Source organism: Gorilla gorilla, chromosome 7 (assembly GCF_029281585.2).
Source record: "Gorilla gorilla gorilla isolate KB3781 chromosome 7, NHGRI_mGorGor1-v2.1_pri, whole genome shotgun sequence".
NCBI lineage: Eukaryota > Metazoa > Chordata > Mammalia > Primates > Hominidae > Gorilla > Gorilla gorilla.
In genome coordinates this window covers 88,880,447-88,886,233 of record NC_073231.2, presented here as the reverse complement: position 1 = coordinate 88,886,233, position 5,787 = coordinate 88,880,447, and positions in this window count along the sequence as shown.

Sequence of the window (5,787 nt, the reverse complement as noted above, 5' to 3'; positions counted from 1 at the left end):
CAGAGGTTGCAGTGAGCAGACTATACCACTGCACTCCAGCATGGGTGGCAGAATGAGACTCCATCAGAAAGAAAGAAAGGAAAGAAAGAAAGAGAGACAGAGAGAGAAGGAGAGAAGGAGAGAAAAGGGAGAAAAGAAAGAAAGAGATGTTATCCATGATTTAGTGGAAATGAGAAAACCTAGAAAATACCATGCAATTCTAATGAAAATTCTAGAAAACTAGAAAAAAGGAAAGAGAAGGAAATTGAGAAGACCCTGTAATCTGTTGAAATGCTGAGTTTTCCTAATTAAGGAAAGTAAAATTCTAGTCACTTAAAATGCCTCCAAGAAAGTCACTGTTTTTGTCCATTTATATCTTTCTGCTTTCTTTTTCATTTTTTCCCTAAAAATTAATTAAATATTAATTACTTTTAGAGGAAAGATTACTCTGATAAAATGGTCAAGAAAAGCAAAGTTTCTTACTTTCTGTGCCAAAGATTTTCAGCCAAAGTAATAAAAGAAAAATCTTAAAAAGGGAAACTATGCAATTCGAATGGAAGATCCATTTTAAAAAGTTATTGTGGCAGTATAAAATGATACTTTGTGCTCAAATACCTAAAAACTTTTGCAACTTATGAAATGGTATTTTTAATATTACTTAGGGTGTTGTATGGGGTGTCTTATGTAACTTGTTAAGGTAAAGAATTTTGCTATTCTCAACTTCAGTTTATGCATCTATATAATGAGAAAGCGCAAAATAATACTTCTACCTCATAGGGTTATCGTGAAAGTTAAATGACAGAGGGATAAATGAAATATTTAGTATACTGCCTACCACATAAGCCAAAGCTAAATAAGTGATAGCCAAGAACAAACACGAAAACTTCCTAAATAAAAATATGGACCAACACAAGCATGTTTAAGAGTGAACACAGGTGCTATTAGTAATTACACCTGGACCAAAAGTATAACCCAGGATGCTCCCTGACAAACTAGAATTTATGGTTTCTCTATCTATAATCTATTAACATAGCAGGCAGTAAACCTTCTCTTTTTTGGAGACCACACATGCACCAGACAAGCAGAGCCTGGATTCAATAGTGTGCCAGTAACTCACCCAGATTTTCAAGAAGTAATATTTACTGGGATTATGGATTAATCAGAGCTTGTGTTTACCAAAGTAAAGTTCACCAATGATTCTTCAAATATGTCCACAAGCTAACTTGGCTTATATCCATTTACTTATAAATCAGAAGATTCCCCAAGATTTTACTGTCTGCCTGATTAAAGCTAGTATGTGCTATAAGTGTTTTCAAAATACTTTTTTCCAAAACTGTCCTTGCAGTTAAGGTGCTGTTAATTCAAAGTACCTATGACTTCCTATCAGAAATGAAAATGACACTTACTGAGAACAAAACATGTTTTCACTTAAATGCAATTAAACCAAATTAGAGAAACAGTGTTTTCCTAACTAAGATAAAAACAGCTGTGTTTATGAAGCTGCTCTAATGGTATTAGAATTTCTCTTATGGAAACATTTGCTTTATTTAAGATATATGATTTTTATTTTAATTGACATTTTAGACAATGATACTTTCATTACAATTTTTTCAGCCAAGTTATTTCTTTAGGGAATCTTTCCTATAATTCATAGTGAGCTAATTTGATCATGTATTAATAGAGATTTCATGGAGATTTGTTTTTAAAGGTTTTTATGTGAAACCTTTAAAAGGCCTCCCAACAAAAACTTTACTTCTTGACTAGATATGATTTAATCATGATTATGTCAAAATTGTAATTTTTAAAATGCCTTAAGAAAAATAATTTCTGCATACATTTGTGTAATTTTTCTAAAATGCAAAATTTGTAACAATTTCTAAGGTGTAGAAAAAACATTTACTTAAGTTGCTGGTTTTTTTAATATTCATGTGTATGTTTTGGGATTTTGTAGATATAACCTATGCCTTAGATTACTACATGTTGATGTGACTTGCTGATGTTTCACCAAAAAAAAAAAAAAAAGAATGCTTCCATTTCTACACTTAACATTTTTTTCTTTATCTTTCATAATTACGGTCCATAACACTTGGAGTAACAACATGTTTTCCTGTGTATATATAATATAAATGGTTATATACAAACAATAGAAGAAATACGCAATTTCCCAAAATGATAACATTTGAAGACGTCATTACCAACAACAACATCACTAGAAACATTACTGCTGTTAAGAGCTTGATCTAGAAAATATAAGCTTAAACTGCTCTGTTTGGAAACAGCATGTAATCGGGATATTTAACTAGAAATTCAAGTACAATAAAATGGATTTAATTAGTTATGTAGCTATAAAATACCTTAAATTTTTTTAGGCTATGTCTGCATTGGGCAACTAGTTAAATGTTTTTAGATTAATTTATTTTAGTCAATTTAATTTTAATAATTACCTCAACTATGTGTTATTTTCTTCCTTTAAATAATCACAGAACACGCTGTTTTAGGATCAGGTAGAAGCTGAGACAATCTCTTTTGAACAAATTTTATTTTTATTCCAAAATTAATTGTCCTAAAAATAGTACATTTAGCCGTGAAAAAGAGAAAACAAGTAAACCTATCAAAATGGAACACTGTTAATTAACTAAACATAGAAAATAGATTCATTCATTATCCACCAAATATTTCAATGTACCTGCCAGGTAAAAGCACCATATTCAGTACTATGAAAGTGATAACGATTCCAATAACAGAACATCTTCCCTCAAAGAACTTATCACATGTTTATGTATAAGTTTAAATGCATTGAATGTCAAAAATGCAGATAGCGCTTTGATCAAGGACATATTAGCAATGTATTCAGACAGGATCTTTATTTTCTAGGGTTTTCATTATAAGGCAGAAAGGTTAGACTAAAGAGTAATGTTAAAAATACAAATTATTTTTGTATTCTAGACATTTCTATAAGAAATGTATGGAAATAGAACTGTAATTTTGGCAGTTTTTGTCACAGTGTCAGTGAGCAAATAGATGTCATACTCATGAGTACAGAAAGAGGACATTCTCTTTAACAGACACATACTTCTTACCCAGAAACCCTTGGAGAAGCTTTATAAACCCACATACTCAGAATATGGTAATGAGGAAACGCTGTCTGCCCTGGGAAGGGGAAGATGATCTAAAACATTTAGGACAGGTAATTCCACAACCATGCCTTAAGATAAATCCATGCCTTGAAAAGTAAAAAGAACAGCAAAAACATCTAGTTAGTCAAATGTCAAGATAGCAAACCCTAGCTGGTAAACTTGTCTGAATCTTTACTGTATTCCTCAAGCTATAAACTATGTTTATAGACTCCTTCAAACAGGATTAAATTTTGGAGACATTTTCTTAAAAAAATAGTAAATCCCCACTGTAAAATTAGTTATAGGCTTTGGACAGGATTCTTGCCAATGTGGGGCTCAGAGGCTTAAGTTTTATTAATTTCACAGTAACTCCACCTTAGTTCACAGATATTTTCAAAACATGGAAAGTGTGATTGAAGTCAGGTAAGTCTAATCAAATGTGAGTTCTGGTGCCACAGAACAGTGATGTTGAAATACTTGGCTTTTATTGGCTATTTATGGCTTTTATTGGCATATTAATGTCTTTTACTGATGATCTCAAGTTCTGTCTATAGAAACACTGATGTCTGATTGTAACAGTTTAATCAATGTATAAACCAATCTGGATGGTTCAGATCTCAATTCCAACGTTTCCTTTAGAATTCAGGCTCAATTTATCTAAATTGGGCTCATTATATTATTATTAATTTTACTTTGCCCATATAGAGGCTGTGGGCTGAGTTAAAGCACACTATGTTTTTGAGCATTCTAAGATTGTTCCAGGATTTAAAAATTTAAGATTACTTTGGTTTCTTGGAATTATTTAATACACACTGCAATTTTCCCTGAAAAACACATGTAAGCTAAAATGGCTTTATGGAAGTGTTTTATGTTTTAATGAGGTTGGGAAACAGAGATAAATTCACCTGGTCATAATCATATAGTAAATATTGATGAAAGGAACCTTTTTCTAAACTGCATAGCTATAATTCTATTCCAGCTGATTTTGTAGATTTAAAATATTTTACCCTGTTTTTGTGTCTCTTAAGGAGTTTCTGTTTGGGTTATTTGTACAGATCAACAGATAAAAACTTATGTCCTAGAACAAAAACAGCACACTTAAACACATCTTTTCTTTCAGGCCAAAAAGTTTGCTGTTTCAGGACCATGGACCTCCTTAGGAACATGTACATATTTCCCTAATGAATCCTTAGGCTGTGATATGTTTTTGAGTTAAATTGTTATTACTGATAGAAAAGTTCTTTATGTCTGCCATAAATGTGCATTAAAGTTTATATAGCATTCACCTTCATGATTGGTGTTTTATCTTACTGATTATTTTGGCAGAGAACAAATACCAAAAGTCTCCCCATGAGAAATAAAAACAAACCACGACCCTCTAAAACTAGAAAAAAAGCCACAACTCTTCAGGTCTTCCTTGGACCCATGGACAAGGCTCATAAACCTCCTTGGTGTCCATTCCATGTTCTGTGAGTCTGGCTGATGGTCAAAGAAAGGGCTAGAGACAGGATGATCTACAAATAGAGGAGACTGAATTTCCAAATGAGGTTTGATCATCTGCTCTTTGTGAATTTTTTCCAATTGCTTCCCCATGTGCCTTGGTTTAGCCTTTCAAAAAATTAGAATTTTATACCCCTAGGATGTAAAATACCATGTCAGTGCACTTTTTGTGCCTGGAATGCACCTTGGAGATAGCCTTGCCCATTGACCAGCTCTTCATTTTTCAGAGGGAGAAGAAAGTGAGGTCTGGGAAAGTAAAATGCCTGCCCAAATCCACAGAGCTAGGAAGTAGCAGAGCAGAGATCATTACCACACATTCCAAACTTTCTTCCTATTTATCATTTTTCTCCTTGAGCCCCTTCCTGTCTGAGACACTACATCAATTAAAATTATTTTATAACTGCAACATCGTACAATTGCCATGTAACACATTGCCCAATGCAATTCAATCTTAGCATCTGGAAACAATACTCATTTATTAACTCACACTTTGTAGGTCAGAAGTCTGAGCACAGCATAGCGAAGTCCTGTTCTTAGGGTCTCACCAGGCTGAAATCAAGGTGTTGACTGGGCTGTCCCCTAATTTGGAGCGTGGAGTCCTCTTCCAAGTCCATTCGGGTTGTTGGCAGGATTAATTCTTTGTAGCTGTAGGACTGAAGTCTCTTTTTTTGCTAGCTGTCAGCCAGGGGCAGCTCCAAGTTCTCAGATGCTGCCCTCAGGTCTTAGATGTGTGGCCCTCTCACTATACGACAGCTACTTCTTCAAAGCCAATAGGAGAATATTTCTCTTCAGGAAAGGTTCACTCCCTTTTTAAGGACTCTGCTGATGAGGTCAGACCCACCCAAGACAATCTCCCTCTTGATTAGCTCAAAGCCAACCGACTAACAACTAGTCAAGAGTGGTATCCCATCATAGTCGTAATTCTCACTTGTGCTCAAAGGGGAGGGGATCATACAGCATGTGTGTACCAGGGGACAGGAGTCTTGGGAGTCATCTTAGAATTCTGTTTGTTGGGCCGGGCGCGGTGGCTCATGTCTGTAATCCCAGCACTTTGGGAGGCTGAGGCAGGTGGATCACGAGATCAGAAGATCGAGACCATCCTGGCTAACACGGTGAAACCCCTTCTCTACTAAAAAAATACAAAAAATTAGCCGGGTGTGGTGGTGGGTGCCTGTAGTCCCAGCTACTCAGG